The sequence below is a fragment of the Delphinapterus leucas genome, chromosome 16, assembly GCF_059928025.1.
Source record: "Delphinapterus leucas isolate spDelLeu-1000000601 "Yukka" chromosome 16, BTC_Dleu_Yukka2, whole genome shotgun sequence".
NCBI classification, from domain to species: domain Eukaryota; kingdom Metazoa; phylum Chordata; class Mammalia; order Artiodactyla; family Monodontidae; genus Delphinapterus; species Delphinapterus leucas.
The window spans coordinates 686,733-703,245 of NC_143144.1; the positions used below are offsets into that span (position 1 = coordinate 686,733).

The 16,513-nt window shown below is 40.1% G+C and overlaps 1 protein-coding gene across 1 annotated transcript in view; it reads left to right on the top strand.

Moving 5' to 3' along the window:
* LOC111184024 (formin-2) overlaps positions 1 to 16,513 on the top strand; it is a 188,742-nt gene that overhangs the window by 94,675 nt on the left and 77,554 nt on the right. The gene's annotated exons all lie outside the window — the stretch shown is intronic.

Consider the following 16,513-nt stretch of genomic DNA (forward strand, 5'->3'; position numbering starts at 1 on the left):
CTTAAGGATAATGTCATAAAACAGGTTTTCCCAGCTTCTTTTTTTTTTTTAAGAGCAGAGACTTCCATCAGGCTGGGGCACTTGAAGAGCCCTGGTGGACTGAGCTGGTAGTTCATTAACTGTCATGATTAGCCAGTAGTGAATACAATGAAGAAAAATGAAAAGAGGTCAAGAGAAATAAAGTGAGAAATAATTAAGAAAAACAGTGCCCTCAAAATATCTTCTTATTATTTTTGCAACGCTTTTTTTGGCATGACTAAGCTGTGATCTGGGATAATATGTTAGATCTTTCTAGTTCTTATTTCCAGGACGTATATTACTGAATTCTCTGTTATATTGATAACGCCAAAGAAAACCTGGACAAAAAGTATTCTATACTATCAATGGTGACCAAACACCAACAACATTACTTTGTGTATTAAGATTCCAGCTGGAATAATTCAAGGCAGATATTCATGTGTGTAAAATTATAGTGATTTTCTATGTTTCATGAGCTCTGAACCAATAATAAGCGGAAAACCTGATGAACTGGGTGATTTTAAAACACCTGATGTTACAGCTTGGAAACTCACGGGGGAAATAGATTGATTTAAATTTCACACCTTCTCATTTCCTTGTTGCCAGTGAAATGTCTAGAAGCTAGAAAATATAATAAATTAATTTGGTGGTAAGATTGTTGGGAAGCAGTTGAAGCCTAGCCCTCATTAATGACATCATATGCTCTTGGAATCGGTGACTCTTTATCATAAGTTTACTTAGGGACTGGTTCATTTTTGAGATGATGTGTGTCTCTTTCATAAGAACCTAAAGTAACCACCATAAAAGGGATTCAGGAAACTAGAATTAATTACCTATGTACTGTGCACCTGTTCTTTTACTGCATTATCTTATGCAATTCTTATAATAACCCTTTAAAGTAACTATTATAATTCATATTTAACTGATAAGAAAATGATGTTTATAGGAATTAACTTGCTTCAGACCAAAAATTGATAAAGGGTAAGAGCCATGGTATGAACGTAGGTCTGTTCGACTTTATACCTCCTGTTCTCTCCACTATGACAAAAATTAGACTTTTGCACCTGTAATCAAACTGCAGCTGTTTACTACCGTCTCATGCCAAAATCATCAAATGGATGAGGTGAGAAGTTTATTTTAAGTTATTCTATTGTATTTATACCATTTATAAGAGACTGATGTCAAGATATGTTTTAGAGGCATAGATTGAAGCTGATTAGGTCACAGACACATGTTTAACTGTGCTAAATTGTGTCGATTTTACTAACTTTAGTGCTTCACTGCTCTTTAAAAAAAAAGTACAGTTCTGTTTTTTACATAGAGCGCCTTGCTTCTTAGTTACTAGAGAGCAGTCTGTCTGTGAGCTTCCCCTGCAGAGGAAGTGGGGGGCTTCCTGTGGGTTTGCTGTGTGACTGATGAAAGCTATGCACGCAGAGAGTGGGGCCCTCCACAGAGGTGAAGTGCATCCTGTGCTCTCGGTTTTCTTTAGGTGTGCGTCCAGGCACCTGTTCTCTCCATCCAAGCATGCTGGAATTTACGGAATTGGCTCTGTCTTTTGCTCTCTCCCTGTAATTAATAATTCTGAGAGCTCCATATCCCTACACAAAACACATGATTCGTAAAGCCTTTTCTCAGCTGGAAGGAGTGGAAAGTGCGGGGATCCTCTGCATCTGTGGAGGGAGACGTGTGGCCACCCCTGAGTGTTGTCACCCATGGTCTCATGGGATCAGGAAGTTGTAAAACAAAACTGCTTTCTTTAGACCTCACTTACTGATTAATTTCAAATAATATGCTCTGAAATCTGCTGTATCTAAAGAATTATTTCATAAAGCGAAACAGAACTGTCTCAATTCTGTTTTTTATTCTTTGGCATTTGAAATACTATTTAAACTGTAAATCCTTTTGTATTCTACAATATATAAATAGCCAAATATCAATTACATTCTCTAGAAACATTTACTCCTATGTTAAATATTAATATATGTTAGCTAAAGTGGTTACCACCCAGTTTTAAACTAATTTTTAAATTATATAAATAATTTTAAATTAATAATAATACTTTTGAAATTATATATAAAATGTGTGCTTCAAGGTATTTTCCTAAAATTCTCAACATCTTTCCGATGTAAATGGACTCGTTGAAAGGTAAATAGAATAGAATTTGATCTTTGAAAACTCTAGCTTGGGGTAGGAATTGGTACATCAAAGCAATTGAAAGTTGGGTCTTCCTACACTTGACGGTATGGATTAATTGAAAACAACCACGTCTATTACAAAGTGTTGGATAATGAAAATAAATTAACCAAGATCAAAACTTTCTTACCACATATGTTGTATGCAACTAAATTCTCAAAAGTCAGAAAAATGTGTATGATTTGAGGTGAGTGGCAAAATCCTATTTCAGTCCAGTTTTAACCTCCTTTGAAATTGGTTTAATTCTCTTCCCCCAGGATCCTGCTCTGATCAGTCCTCCCCAGTCCTCTCAGTGCCTAATTGGGTTACAAACTTAATTGAGGAATTGAGTATTCTTTTCTGTTGGTTCTCCTTGTAGAGTATCTTCTCTAATGCTCTTTATACAATGACCACTCACTACAATTTATTGTTTGTTTCAGAAACATGTTTATTTAGGAGCGAATCATGGAATGTGTATGAACGAGGTGGGGTGGCCTGGTTGATGGCACTTGAGGGTTACTCACCTGTGTCTTGACAGAGGCAAGTTCAGAGAGTGAAACAGAATTGGTCAGATCAAAAGAAAGGTGTGGGGAACGTAGTTCTGAAGGAATAGTGATGGAGACGCAGAAACAAGGCACTTGAATTGCATGAAAATGTATTAGACATATCAAAGGTTAGGGGAAAGTCGTATGTTCCTACTGAACTCTAAGGCAAAAAGTGACATACATTCACATGTTAATTATAAATCCAGCATACACAATTTCCAAGATGAGTGAGCAACTAAAACATAGACCAGAGAGAGGCAGCTTCAAGATGGTGGAGGAGTGAGACATGGAGATGGCCTTCCTCTCCACAAATACATCAGAAATATATCTACATGTGGAACAACTCCTACAGAACAACTACTGAATGCTGGCAGAAGACCGCAGACCTCCCAAAAGGCAAGAAACTCCCCACTTACCTGGGTAGGGCAAAAGAAAAAAAAAACAGAGACAAAAGAATAGGGACGGGACCTGCACCAGTGGGAGGGAGCTGTTAAGTAGGAAAAGTTTTCACACACTAGGAAGCCCCTTCACTGGTGGAGACGGGGGGTTGCGGGGGGGGAAGCTTTGGAGCCACAGAGGAGAGCACAGCAACAGGGATGCAGAGGGCAAAGCGGAGAGATTCCCACACAGAGGATCGGTGCCGACCAGAACTCACCAGCCTGAGAGGCTGGTCTGCTCACCTGCTGGGCCAGGTGGCAGCTGGGAGCTGAGGCTCTGGCTTCGGAGGTAAGACCCCAGGGAGAGGACTGGGGTTGGCTGCATGAACACAGCTTGAAGGGAGCTAGTGTGCCACAGCTAGCTGGAAGGGTGTCTGGGAAAATGTTGGGACCTGCCTAAGAGGGAAGAGACCATTGTTTTGGGGTGCACGAGGAGAGGGGATTCAGAGCACCACCTAAACGAGCTCCAGAGATGGACGTGGGAGATGAGCATGAGACACTAAGGTTGCTGCTGCAGCCATCAAGGATCCAGCGTGCAAGCACAGGTCACTATCCACACCTCCCTTCCCGGGAGCCTGTATAGTCCACCACTGCCAGGGTCCCATGATCAAGGGCCAACTTCCCTGGGAGAACACACGGCACGCCTCAGGCTGGTGCCAATTATAGGGGTCCCGCTGACCTCTGCTGCTCCAGGCTTGCCCCGCATTCTGTACCCCTTCCTCTCCCCTGTCTGAGTGAGTCAGAGCTACCTAATCAGCTGCTAGTTTAACCTTGTCCTGTCTGAGTGAAGAACAGATGCCTTCAGGCGGCCTACAAGCAGAGATGGGGCCAAATCCAAAGCCGAACCCCAGGAGCTGTGTGAACAAAGAAGAGAAAGGGAAATCTCTCCCAGCAGCCTCAGGAGCAGTGCACTAAATATCCACAATCAACTTGGTGTACCCTGCATCTGTGGAATACCTGAATAGACAACGAATTATCCCAAAATTGAGGTGGTGGACTTTGGGAGCAATGATATGTATATTTTGTTCCTTTTTCTCTTTTTGTGAGTGTGTATGTGTATGCTTATTTGTGTGATTTTGTATGTATAGCTTTGCTTTTACCATACGTCCTAGGGTTCTGTCTTTTTTTTTTTTTTTAAGTATAGTTTTTAGCAATTGTTATCATTGGTGGATTTGTTCTTTTGGTTTAGTTCTTTTTATTTTTAATTTTTTATACTTTTTATTTTAATAACTTTATTTATTTATTTTTCTTTTACTTTCTTATTGTCTCCCTTTTCTTCTGTGCTGTGTGGCTGACAGGGTCTTGGTGCTCCAGCCGAGTATCAGGTCTGTGCCTCTGAGGTGGGAGAGCTGAATTCAGGACATTGGTCCACCAGAGACCTCCTGGTTCCACGTAATATTGAAAGATGAAAAATCTCCCAGAGATCTCCATCTCAATGCTAAGACCCAGCTCCACTCAAGGACCAGCAAGCTACAGTGCTGGACACCCTATGGCAAACAACTAGCAAAACAGGAACACAACCCCACCAACTAGTGGAGAGACTGCTTGAAATCATAGTAAGTTCACAGACACTCCGAAACACACCACCAGATGTGGTCCTGCCCACGAGAAAGAACAGTTCCAGCCTTATCCCCCAGAACACAGGCACTAGTTCCCTCCATCAGGAAGCCTACAAAACCCACTGAAACAACCTTAGCCACTGGGGCAGACACCAAAAACAATGGGAACTACGAACCTGCAGCCTGCAAAAAAGGAGACCCCAAACACAGTAAGTTAAGCAAAATTAGAAGACAAAGAAACAAACAGCAGATGAAGGAGCAAGGTAAAAACCCACCAGACCTAACAAATGAAGAGGAAATAGGCAGTATACCTGAAAAAGAATTCAAAGTAATGATAGTAAAGATGATCCAAAATGTTAGAAATAGAATGGAGAAAATACAAGAAATGTATAAGAAAGACCTAGAAGAACTAAAGAGCAAATAAACACTGATGGACAACACAATAAATAAAATTAAATATTCTCTAGAAGGAATCAATACCAGAATAACTGGGGCAGAAGAACGGATAAGTGACCTGGAAGATAAAATAGGGGAAATAACTACTGGAGAACAGAATAAAGAAAAAAGACTGAAAAGAATTGAGGACAGTCTCAGAGACCTCTGGGACAATATTAAATGTACCAACATTTGAAGTATAGGGGTCCCAGGAGAAGAAGAGAAAAAGAAAGGGATTGAGAATATATTTGAAGGGATTATAGTTGAAATCTTCACTGATATGGGAAAAGAAATAGTCAAGTCCATTAAGCGCAGAGAGTCCCACAGGATAAATCCAAGGAGACACACACAAAGACACATATTAATCAAAGTATCAAAAATACAAAGAAAAAATATTAAAAGCAGCAAGGGAAAACCAACAAATAACCTACAAGGGAATCCCATAAGGTTAACAGCTGATCTTTCAGCAGAAACTCTGCAAGCCAGAAGGGAGTGGCAGGACATATTTAAAGTGATGAAGGAAAAACCTACAACCAAGATTACTCTGCCAAGCAAGGATCTCATTCAAATTCAACAGAGAAAATAAAACCTTTACAGAGAAGCAAAAGCTAAGAGATTTCAACACCACCAAAGCAGCTTTGCAGCAAATGCTAAAGGATCTTCTTTAGCAGGAAACACAAGAGAAGGAATAGACCTACAATAGCAAACCCAAAACGATTAAGAAAATGGTAATAGGAACACATATCGATAACTGCCTTAAATGTAAATAGATTGAATGCTCCAACCAAAAGACATAGACTGGCTAAATGGATAGAAAAACAAGACCCGTACATTTGCTGTCTACAAGAGACACACTTCAGACCTAGGGACACATACAGACTGAAAGTGAGGGGATGGAAAAAGATATTCCATGCAAATGGAAATTCAAAGAAAGCAGGAGTAGCAATTTTCATATCATATAAAATAGACTTAAAATAAAGCCTATTACAACAAACAGAGAAGGACACTACATAATGATCAAGGGATCAATCCAAGAAGAAGATACAACAATTGTGAATATTTATGCACCCATCATAGGAGCACCTCAATACATAAGGCAAATGCTAATAGCCATAAAAGGGGAAACCGACAGTAACACAGTCATAGTATGGGACTTTAACACCCCACTTTCACCCATGGACAGATCATCCAAAATGAAAGTAAATAAGGAAACACAAGCTTTAAATGATGCATTAAACAAGATGGACTTAATTAATATTTATAGGACATTCCATCCAAAACCAACAGAATACACATTCTTCTCAAGTGCTCATGGAACATTCTCCAGGATAGATCATATCTTGGGTCACAAATCAAGCCTTGGTAAATTTAAGAAAATTGAAATTGTATCAAATATGTTTTCTGACCACAATGCTATGAGGCTAGATATCAGTTACAGGAAATATCTGTAAAAAATATACATGGAGGCTAAAATCTACACTACTTAATAACCAAGAGATCACTGAAGAAATCAAAGCAGTCAAAAAATACCTAGAAACAAATGACAATGAAAACACGACGACCCAAAACCTATGGGATGCAGCAAATGCAGTTCTAAGAGGGAAATTATGGCAATACAATCCTCCCACAAGAAACGAGAAACATCTCAAATAAAGAACCTAAACTTATACCCAAAGCAATTAGAGAACGAAGAACAAAAAACCCTAAAGTTAGCAGAAGGAAAGAAATCATAAGGATCAGATCTGAAATAAATGAAAAAGAAATGAAGCAAAACAATAGCAAAGATCAATAAAACTAAAAGGTGGTTTTTGAGAAGATAAACAAAATTGATAAACCATTAGCCAGACTCATCAAGGAAAAAAGGGAGAAGACTCAAATCAATAGAATTAGAAATGAAAAAGGAGAAGTAAAAACTGACACTGCAGAAATAAAAAAGATCATGAGAGATTACTACAAGCAACTATATGTCAATAAAATGGACAACCTGGAAGAAATGGACAAATTCTTAGAAAAGCACAACCTTCTAAGACCAAACCAGGAAGAAATAGAAAATATAAACAGACCAATCACAAGCACTGAAATTGAAACGGTGATTAAAAATCTTCCAACAAACAAAAGCCCAGGAGCAGATGGCTTCACAGGTGAATTGTATCAAACATTTAGAGTAGAGCTAACACCTATCCTTCTCAAATTCTTCCAAAATATAGCAGAGGGAGGAACACTCCCAAACTCATTCTACAAGGCCACCATCACCCTGATACCAAAACCAGATAAAGTGTCACAAACAAAGAAAACTACAGGCCAATATCACTGATGAACATAGATGCAAATATCCTCAACAAAATACTAGCAAACAGAAAAGGATCATACACCATGATCAAGTGTGGTTTATCCCAAGAATGCAAGGATTGTTCAATATAAACAAATCAATCATGTGATACACCATATTAACAAATTGAAGGAGAAAATCCTTATGATCATCTCAATAGATGCAGAGAAAGCTTTTGACAAAATTCAACACCCATTTATGATAAAAACCCTGCAGAAAGCAGGCATAGAGGTAACTTACCGCAACATAATAAAGGCCATATATGACAGACCCACAGCCACCATCATTCTTAGTAGTGAAGAACTGAAACCATTTCCTCTAACGTCACGAACAAGACAAGGTTGTCCACTCTCACCACTGTTATTCAATATAGTTTTGGAAGTTTTACCCACAGCAATCACAGAAGAAAAAGAAATAAAAGGAATCCAAAATGGAAGAGAAGAAGTAAAGCTTACACTGTTTGCAGAAAACATGATACTATACATAGAGAATGCTAAAGACGCTACCAGAGAACCACTAGAGCTAAGCAATGAATTTGGTAAAGTAGCAGGTTACAAAATTAATGCACACAAATCTCTTGCATTCCTATACACTAATGATGAAAAATCTGAAAGAAATTAAGGAAACACTCCCATTACAACAAAAAGAATGAAATACCTAGGAATAAACCTACCCAAGGAGACAAAAGACCTGTATGTTGAAAAGTATAAGATACTGATGAAAGAAATTAAAGATGATACAAACAGATGGAGAGATATACCATGCTTTTGGATTGGAAGAATCAACATTGTGAAAATGACTCTACTACCCAAAGCAATCTACAGATTCAATGCAATCCCTATCAAACTACCAATGGCATTTTTCACAGAACTTGAACTAAAGCATTTCACTCTATGTATGGAAACAGAAAAGACCCCGAATAGCCAAAGCAACCTTGAGAACGAAAAACGGAACTGGAGGAATCAGACTCCCAGACTTCAGAGTATACTACAAAGCTATAGTAATCAAGACAGTATGGTACTGGCACAAAAACAGAAATATAGATCAATGGAACAGGATAGAAAGCCCAGAGATTAACCCACTCTCATATGGTCACCTTATTTTTGATAAAAGAGGCAAGAATGTACAATGGAGAAAAGACAGCCTCTTAAATAAGTGGTGCTGGGAAAACTGGACAGCTACATGGAAAAGAATGAAATTACATCAGTCCCTAACACTGTACACAAAAATAAACTCAAAATGGATTAAAGACCTAAATGGAAGGGCAGACACTATAAAACTCTTAGGAGAAAACATAGGCAGAACACTCTATGACATAAATCACAGCAAGGTCCTTTTTGACCCACCTCCTAGAGAAATGGAAATAAAACCAAAAATTAAACAACTGAGATCTAATGAAATTTAGAAGCTTTTGCACAGCAAAGGAAACTGTAAGATGAAAAGACAACCCCCAGAATGGGAGAAAATATTTGAAATTAAGCAACTGACAAAGGGTTAATCTCCAAAATTTACAAGCAGCTCATGCAGCTCAATATGAAAAAAACAACTCAATCCAAAAATGGGCAGAAGACCTAAATAGACATTTCTCCAAAGAAGATATACAGGTTGCTAACAAACACATGAAAGAAAGCTCAACATCACTAATCATTACAGAAATGCAAATCAAAACTACAGTGAGGTATCACCTCACAGCAGTCAGAATGGCCATCATCAAAGAATCTACAAACAATAAATGCTGGAGAGGGTATGGAGAAAAGGGAACCCTCTTGCACTGTTGGTGGTAATGTAAATTGATACAGCTGCTATGGAGAACAGTATGGAGGTTCCTTAAAAAATTAAAAATAGAACTACCATATGACCCAGCAATCCCACTACTGGGCATATACCCTGTGAAAACCATATTTCAAAAAGAGTCATGTACCACAATGTTCATTGCAGCTCTTTTTACAATAGCCAGGACATGGAAGCAACCTAAGTGTCCATTGAGAGATGAATGGATAAATAAGGTGTGGCACCTATATACGATGGAATATTACTCAGCCATGAAAAGAAACGACTTTGAGTTATTTGTTGTGAGGTGCTTGGACTTAGAGACTGTCACACAGAGTGAAGTAAGTCAGAAAGAGAAAAATAAATAGTGTACATGAACACATATATGGAATCTAAAGAAAAAATGGTTCTGAAGAACCTAGGGGCAGAACAGGCATAAAGACGCAGATGTAGAGAATGGACTTGACAGGGGGAACTGGAAGGGTAAGCTGGGACGAAATGAGAGAGTGGCATGGACTTATATATACTACCAAATGTAAAATAGGTAGTGGGAAGCAGCTGCATCGCACAGGCAGACCAGCTCCATGCTTTGTAACCACCTAGAGGGGTGCCATAGGGATGGTGGGAGGGAGACGCAAGAGGAAGGAGTTATGGGGATATGTGTATATGTATAGCTGAATCGCTTTGTTATAAAGCAGAAACTTACACACTATTGTGGAGCAATTATACTCCAATAAAGATGTTAAAAAGAAAAAAAGAAGGAAGGGACTAAATCTCTGTCTTCTTTTTTATACCCAGTGCCTAGGTTAATATGTGTAGAAGGAATAAATAATAATACCTGTTAACTTAAAAAAAAAATATATATATATATACCAGAGTAAGAAAAAGACGGATTAAAGGGGATGAGGAAAGACGTGGTTGCAGTCCAAAGTTATGGGTTAGTATTCCTTGAAGTTTGCCTCAGACTCTGAACCTTCTTATGTGCCATGAAAAACACTTTGGCGCAGGGACGGGTCCTAGTCTGGAAGAGGCGAGACACAGGGAAGCGCCTGTGGAGGCACCGAGTTTGAAAATTGTGACATTTTAGCAAGGTGTTCACCATGATGCATTATGGGGAAGACGGGGATTTTCTGGAAAATACATTTTCATTTTATGGAAACTCCACCTAGCTGAGAGGACAAAAAAGAGACATTTTAATTTTAGAAATAAAGAAAAAAGATAAATTGGTTTGTCAGTTTTAAGAGTGAAAACCAGCAGGCATCTGGAAAGCAGTTACAGTTTGTGGTGAGAATGTCAGAAAAGCATTAGAGGTCACACATTGTTTTTGCTTTTCTCTGGGGCAGTAGGACTTGCAGGTGAAATCAAGTTGAGTCTTTGTTCTACTGAGCTTTAGCGGGTGTAAAATCCCTTTGTGCTGGGCAACATGGTTGATGCCCTGTGGAGAAGGGCAAACAGTTCAAGCAGCTGCTCTAAAGCAGCGGTACCCAACCTTTTTTGGCACCAGGGACTGGTTTCGTGGAATACAGTTTTTCCACGGACGGGGTGGTGGTGTTTAGGCAGTAATGTGAGTGATGGGGAGCAATGGGGAGCGGCAGATGAAGCTTTGCTCGTTCTCCAACCGCTCACCTCCTGCCGTATGACCCGGTTCCTAACAGACCGCAGACTGGTACCGGTCCACATCCTGGGGGTTGGGGACACCTGCTTTAAAGGGATAGCTGAGCTGGTAAAAGTTCATAGCTTATAAAGGATGCTTCTTGGACGTGTGCTGACATGCCGTGTGCAAGGTAGTTGCGGTAGGTATTGAAGGAAATACAAAGAATTTTACGGTCTTGGGCCCTTCCATATATATGAAATGATCTGCAAGCTGTAATGTGATTTGGCCAAGGTATTTAGTGTATGTTGTATTACAGAATTTAAAAAATGGGAACATTTTTGAGAACTTATAATTAAAGACAGCTTCTTAGGAAGGGAGAAATTTAGAGCATGTCCTCAAAGTGATCATTTTTGGACAGAGGAAGGGAGGAGAGAGAGCATTTCAGATGGAGGAGAGATTGAAGATCCAGATGTAGAAATGAGCATGCATCACAATGGGAGGATATGGCAGGCGTGGGAGTCCTGGTGACGTGAGGGGTCGCACCCTCAATCCCTCCAGGCTCGCTGCAGCACTGTTGGGTCCCTGCAGTGGTCTCCCAGCTGGTCTAGTCACCTCAGTCTCAGTCCCTTCTGATCTGCCCTCCACAGCCCTCCAGAGCTGTCCTTCTAGGAGCCAAATGTACTCATGTCTGCTGTCTGCTCATGGCTTTTGAGAGAAGATTCAGACCCCTAGGTGACATGCAAGGCTTTCCCTTGCCATCCTCTGCTTTTAGCCTCATCACCCACTATTTCCTACATGTCTGGTTTCTTACAGCCTTAAAATGACACCCTTGTTTTCTAGGCATTAGCATCCTTCATAACTGTGTTTGATATCTTTTCCTTCTCACTCCTACTGCCACCTTTTAATTCACTGAATTCCTATATCTTAGTCTAAACTCATGTCAAACTTCACTCCCTCTTAGACACGTCCCCAGAGAGGCCTCAATCTAGAGACCCCTTTTGATACCTCTGCTCTGGGACCTTATACTTACCTTGCTTTTCTATAATTATTGTGTTACACATGTCTTATAGACAGCTGACCTCCTTAAAGCTAAGACTCCCCCTATTCTACTTGTCCCTCCAATATCTAACATAGCACCTGACATTTTGGGGCAGATCAGAAAATGTTTGATGAATGAAGAAATATATCAGGGACCACACTTACTAGAGCAGAGGTGCTGGTTGGGGAGTCATAGAAATCCTGCTTCTGTTCACCCCATGGTGACTGAGGATTGGCTTTCGACCAGTTTTCCTGCGCACAACTCCCAGCTACCCCACTGTTACCCGAGGAACCTTAGCAACGTATTATGTTCTCCATGCCTTAATTTCCTCTTCTACAAAATGGGGATAATGATAACTCTGGTCTCATAGGGTTTTGTGAGATTTAAATGCACTGATTTTTATAAAGTGCTTAGAAGAGCTCCTGGCACATAGTAGGGTACTTCAAATGTTAGCTGTTGCCTTGTCATTATTGTTGCTATGTTTGGGCAATACTCTGGCTTCCAAAGTTGCTGTCTTGGTGTAGCGTTGATCCTCATTATTTATAGGTTCTGTATTTGCAAACCTGACAACCAGCTAGAATTTATTTGCAGCGCCCAGATCACTGCTTGCAGGGCTTTCCCTTCATTTGCAGGCACGTGCATACACCCCTGAGCCACTCCACCAGACTTGCTGTGAGCTCTGTTCTTTAGAAGTTTAATGACCTTAGAGGCTAGTTGTGTGTTGGTGCAGAGGGTGGTTAGAAGGTGAGACATTTATCCATGGATCATCACTGAAGGGAATCTGCAATGAGACTGTTTTTCTTCCTTGCACTAATTGGGAGAGTTGAGGAATATTTTGCTTTAGAGTTAGTGCAGGACCTTGCTGCAACTCAGGTAACGAGAGAGAGCATTCAGAAGATGTGAGGGAACCAAAAAGGTGGTTTATTTCCATTTTTTCTGACCCCTTTCCCAGACATGTTGTTTATTACTTCCACTCTGGTTATTCACTAATGATGGTGACTGTACCTTTCCATCAATGAGATGATCAATCAGTGCTATAGACATCAGAAGTTACACTGCCAATGATGATTTCTAACTGAACTCCCCCCACCCCCGCACCCCATATTTCTCATCTATGCAATGAAGGGGTTGGAAGACACTTGTCATTTCCATTCCAGTTCAGAAATATTCCATTTTCAGTAATTCTTATCTTTTTCATTGTAAGGATTGCAGAGATGCTATTTTAGCTCTCTGTGTGACACTCTTCTTTTCCATAACATGTTCTGCTTTAAGGAGCCCAAGGTGAGTTATTTACCAGTCACCATATGTTCTGATACTTCCTTCTTTCTTGAAATTCCGTTTCAAACTTGAAATCGATGGCACTTTACTTCTGTGCATAATATTATCAATTTAAAATCTGGGTTTCTTATAAGAGTATGTACAGCATGTGTTGTCTTATTATAAATCTGGAATCTCCTTGGCTTTCTCCAAAGCCATAGAATGTTTTAGAATTTAGAGCATGAGACAGAGAATTTGTAGGCTTCTGTGAAGAGTAGAATTCAAATTTTACAGATGTCTAGAGGTATGCTAACTTGCCAGTAACGAGGCCTTAGAATTTAGCAGAACTTGAAAATTTGAATATTGTAGAAAATGAATTGCATATCTCACATTAACATTTATAGAATAAACTCTGACGGTGTTAACTTACCAATAAGTGGTTTTATATTCTAGCCTCTGAAAGTATCTTGCTTACACAGTAAACATAATAAAGTTTCAAAGATGAGCAAATTAACTTTACAGGAAAAGCTTTCCTTGGACGTATCTTGGCTTTCTTTTTCACAGTTTTAGACATAATACAGTAATGTTTCTTTTTCTGGGAATCAGATAATCTTGTATTTTGAAAAATACTTTGGTGAACATACTATTTTTAATGACAGCTTGTCTTTTGTGATATGTAAGTATTCAAACAATTTATAAGAACTAACCAACACCACCCACATATAAGATTATACAGAAATGGAAGAATTTTGGCTGACTTATTGTATATTATTGTTCGGCCAAAGTGGGTGGCAGACTCTACCACTTGTAACGATTTAGAGGTTTGAAGCAATATTTTAAAATATAAATAATCTGAAAATTGGTGGTATATAAAATATATTACTGTGTTGACTAAAATAGATTTGTTATCTTTCCTCCATTTATAAGGATTCACTCATAGATTCTGTACAGAATTGCAAAGATCACTCTTTTCCTTTTCTCTTTTAATTTCTTTTTTTTTTTTTTTTTTTCATTTTGGCTGTGCCATGCAGCATGTGGGATCACAGTTCCCTGACCAGGGATCGAACCCTTGCCCCCTTCAGTGGAAGAGCGGAGTCCTGACCACTGGAATTCTCCCTTTCTCTCCCTTTAAAACTTTAATTTTTAGTGAGAATCTGATTTAGGATCAGTCTCTCCTCCTTTTTTTCTTCTTCCCCCTCTTCTTCTTCCTGGCTTTTATTCTTTTATTATACCTAAACCTATGATGACAAATAGCTGGCTGAGGTAATAGCATTTAAGAATTAAGTTTGGCAGACTCACAGACATAGAGAACAGACCTGGGGTTGCCAAGGCAGGGGCTGGGGAGAGATGGAGTATGAGGTTGGGGTCAGCAGATGCAAACTATTACATAGAGAATGGATAAACAACAAGGACCAACTGTACAGCACAGGGAACTATATTCAATATCCTGTGATAAACTATAATGGAAAAGAACATAAAAAAGAATGTGTATATATATGTATAACTGAGTCACTTTGCTCTACAGCGGAATTAATACAACATTGTAAATCAACTATGGTTCAACTTAAAAAAATAAAAGAAGTTTGGGAGAGAATGTGTAAGGTGGTAGAGTAGAAAGGCCCTAAGCTCACCTCCTCTCCCTGCAGTTCACCCTGCAGACATAGATGCTGGTGGCATCTGTTTGGGGAGCTTGTTCTACCACATGGACATGGACACTGGTGCTGGCAAGGGCCATTTTGGCTCCAGTGCTGGGACACCTCAGGCTAAGTAACTAACTGGGCATGGACACAGCCCCATCCAACAGCAGACAGTCTGCCTTAAGAACCCTTGAGCCCATAGGTGCCTCTGGACCCAGTTCCACCCACCAGCATGCAGACACCAGCTGTAAGCAAACCACAGCACTGCAGTCTGGACCAGCCATCCCACTAGAGAGCAGGCCTTTCCCAGTAGCAGGGCAACACAAGTGTCAAGAAAACTTGGGACCCACAGAAATCTTTGTTAGGAACTGGCGCCATGCACCAGTGATCTGACACCTGCTCTAGGACCCCTGGGGCCCAGCAACCAGACCTCAGGACCTGGTTCTGCCCACCAGTAGGCTGGTACTTGTCCTAGGACCTGACTTCACCCACCAGTGGGTGGGCAACAGCCCTGGTATCACCTGGACCCTGAATCCACCCACCAGAGAGCCAGCACTAACCCCAGGCTTCCCTGGGGTTCTGAAGTCAGCTGCCTCATGACCCACTTCTGCCAACCAGTGGCCAGCAGCCTCTGCACAAGCCACACCAGGTAACTAAATAGACTGGGAGCCACCAGGTCTACTGGATCACCCACATAATCAGCCTGCCACAACAGAAAGACCCAGACAGACATCATAGGGGGGGACCCCTAGAGCATATGGCTCTGGTGATGAGAGGGGAGTGTGCTGCTGGAATTCTGTCTCTTGCAAAAAAGCCCCTTCTTTAAGGTTGGGAAACATACCTGCCAGACCCATAAAAGTAAAAACAGCAAGTAGGAAAAATGAGGTAACAGGCGAAAATGTTCCAGATGAAAGGAAAAGATAAAACCTCAGAAGAAGAACTGAGTGAAGTGGAGATAGGAAATCTACACAGGAAAGGGTTCTAGGTAATGACCGTAAAGATGATCAAAGAACTTGGGAGAAGAATGGATGCACAGAGTGAGAAGTTAGAAGTTTTCAACAAAGAGTCAGAAAATATAAAGAACAACTAAACAGATGCAGAATACAATAAGTGAAATGTAAAATATACTAGAAGGAATCAATAGTAAAGTAAATGATACAGAGGAATGGATCAGCAAGCTGGAATACAGAGCAGTGGAAATTGCTGATGCTGAACAGAAAAAAGAAAAAGAATGAAAAGAAATGAGGACAGTTTAAGACACCTCTGGGACAATATGAAGCATACTAATATTTGCACTGTAAGGGTCCCAGAAGGAGAAGAGAGAAGAGAAAGGGGCTGAGAACATAATTGAAGACATAATAGCTGAAAACTTCCCTAACCTAGGAAAAAGAAAGAGTTGCCAAGTGTAGGAAGTGCAGAGTCCTATAGAGGACTAAGCCAAAGAGGAACACACCAAGGCATATTGTAATTAAATTGGCAAAAACAAAAGGCAAAGAGAGAACATTAAACTCAGCAAAGGGGTAAGTGAATCCTGAGAGAGCGGCCAAGATGGTGGAATAAAAGAACCCTAAGCTCACCTCCTGTTGTAAGAACACCAGAATCACAAAAATCTGCAGAACAACCATCATTGAAAAAGTCTGAAACCTACCAGAAAATATCTCTACAACAAAAGACATAAAGAAGGAAGCACAACAAAACTGGTAGGAGGGGTGGAGTTGTGA